Source organism: Desmodus rotundus, chromosome 1 (assembly GCF_022682495.2).
Source record: "Desmodus rotundus isolate HL8 chromosome 1, HLdesRot8A.1, whole genome shotgun sequence".
Lineage (NCBI taxonomy): Eukaryota > Metazoa > Chordata > Mammalia > Chiroptera > Phyllostomidae > Desmodus > Desmodus rotundus.
In genome coordinates this window covers 96,387,321-96,390,043 of record NC_071387.1, presented here as the reverse complement: position 1 = coordinate 96,390,043, position 2,723 = coordinate 96,387,321, and the positions used below count along the sequence as shown (strand labels likewise).

Sequence of the window (2,723 nt, the reverse complement as noted above, 5' to 3'; positions counted from 1 at the left end):
GCTAAAGCAAGTCTCATAGCAGCCTAGGTACAATGCAGGCCTGATTCCCCACGGGAGAACCTGTCCATGGGCGTGGGTCCTGTGTGCTGGACCTTGCACCCACTGGCTTTTCCAAGTGGGAGCTGGGCTACATTTCCTACGTGTGGAACAGTCCCCTATATCCCATTTCCTTGGTTTCATTTCAAATTACTAGTAAGGAATGAAATCATATATACCTGTTAATACTTTTACATAAGTTAGTCTTTCACAAGAGAAAAGGAATAAAAATTTAGTACAAAGAAAACATCCCCTAAATGTTGAGTCTCTTAATGGAGGGGGGAAAAAGAGCTATGTAATGAACATTTCCTTTAAAGAAAGAAACTTTAATCTGTTATGGCAAATTTGGGAAGATAAATATTTCCTAGTCCCAGAATAAGTGCTTATTTTATACCATGTACTTGAATGATGCAAGTCTATGAAGCAAGGGTCTGTGGCAATCCGAATTCATCCACCAGGACTCCATCTTTATTCTTTGTGTCAGTGGGAACACCTTCTGGAATTGCAGGTGCAGATGCTGCTTCATCCGAGTAAGAACTGTCTTTCATCAGCCAGAAGCTCATCACCCAGTACATCCAACTCTGCTCCCAGGTCATTTTCATCTAACTCTGGGGTGCCATAACTACAACGCAGTGCTTCTTGGATTTCGTTTGCATCTTCTATTATATCCTCTAGCTAGTCTTGTAAATCCTCAATCTGGTCAATTTTCACTTGCTCGTATGCTTTCTTCATTTCCATTTCATAGCATCAACTTGGTCTTGGTGCCCTTCAGTGACTGGATGGTGTAATTGGCTTGTTCCATGTTAAATGACTGTTGGGTGAGATTGGCCTGCTGCTGCTCATATATCTGCTTTTGCTTTAATACCCACAGGGCTTTCTGCTTGACCATACTCTTTGCAGGACCCTCTCTCATCTTCTTGATCTGATCCTTATACTTCACTAGTTCAGCATCCAGTCAAGAAATCTTCTTGTCAATGGATTCTGCTCTGCTGTCCATTGTGCCGATGCAATCAGTCAGGCTGGGTGGTGAAGCCTTGGGTTTCACTTTCCCGGAGATTTGGTTCATCTTGACTGGCCCCAAAACTCTGCTATGCCAGCAGGAAAAGCAGTCACTTTTGGGAGGAGAATGGGACAGGAAGAAAAGCCCATGGGATAGTCTCTGGATGTCAGTGGATCTGCTATATGGAATTGAAACACCAGTGTTGGGGTCAAAAAGACAGGCTCCGGGGCCAGGAAGCCTGGGTTTTAGTCTAGCTTTTGCCAGTTGCCAGTTCTGTGACATGGAGAAAAAAGTTTCTAATCCTTCTGTGCCTCAGTTTTCTCACCTCTAACGATGGGTATGTGGTAGAGATAGTAGAACTCTCTGAAGATTTTATGCACACTTTTCTTTCATTGCCAGGCCTCTTTTATAGTTAGAATGAAGCCACTGAATTCCAGTTCTGGTCAGTGAACCTTGGTTGAAAGTGACACATGTCACTCCTGGCCTAGGGCATTTCAGGGCAAGTATGAGTTCTCTATACTGTCTTTCCCTGACTCAATAGTCCTGGAAACCATGTGTGGAAATGGTAATATCAAAATATGACAGAGACTCTATCAGCCTAGTTCTCAGTGTGACTGTGTAGCCAAGTCTCCTGTCAACCTGAACATTTTACATCCATTACCCTCCTTAACTTTATAGCAAACCTACGGTGCATTCATTCACTCAGCAGATGTTTAATGGGAACCCTCTAGGCATGGATATTGCTTTGAATGTGTCAGAGAAGGTTACTGCTTTCAAGGAGTTTATAGTCCCATGATAGGGAGGCAGAAGAGTACAAGCAAAAAATCAATTAAATGGACAAGAGAATTTCAAATGGTAACAGGTGCCCAGAATAAAATAAAACAAGGTAATATAACAGTGTGACTGGGTGTGGAGGTGGTGACTAAGGATATCCTCTCTTAGGAAGTGTCATTTTGAGACCTGAAGGAGAAGGAGCCAGCCATGTAAAGACCATGGGTAAAGTATTCCAGGCAAGAGATGCATCAAGTACAAAGGCTGGAGGCTGAACATTTCAAGGAATAGATCAAGGCTGGTGTGGCAGATTACTGAGTGAGGGACAATGAGTCTGGGGTGAGAGACACAGGCAGGAGACAGACCACAAAGGAGAATCGTTTTGGCCATAAGGAGTTTGGATTCTGTTTGAAGAGCAATGGGGAGTCCTGAGAGGATTTTAAGAGAAAAGAGACATGATTTAAGATTAAATAAGTAACTAATTTCCTTGGTTACTTAACTTTGAAATAAAATAGTGTGGGGAAATAGACAATTCAAAAACAAACTGATCAGATTTGTTTTTGGGAGATCTTGCTGGCAGTCCCGTGGAGGAGTGCTGTGGAAGGGCACGGGTAGCTTCGGGGCTGCAGTGAGGAGGCTGCTGTGATAGCCGAGCTTTGATGGTGGCTTGGGCAAGCTTGACACAGGAAGACAGGAGAAGTGGGCAGATGTGGGATGGCACTTTAAAATACTATTTGGAGCACTTACTGATGGTTTTGATAGAGGAAACGAAGAAGCCGAGGAATTAAGGATGATTTTCAGGCCTTTGGACTCTGCAATGACAATATAGTAAGTCATGTTTTATCTCTGTAGAAGCCTACTGAGAGATTTTCTAACATGTCCAAGGTCACAAAGGCTATAGAAGGCAGGAAAAGTA

At 43.2% G+C, this 2,723-nt stretch overlaps 1 pseudogene; it reads right to left on the bottom strand.

Moving 5' to 3' along the window:
- Positions 1 to 452: 452 nt before the first annotated feature.
- LOC112304899 (charged multivesicular body protein 5 pseudogene) lies at positions 453 to 1,102 on the bottom strand (annotated as a pseudogene).
- Positions 1,103 to 2,723: the final 1,621 nt, after the last annotated feature.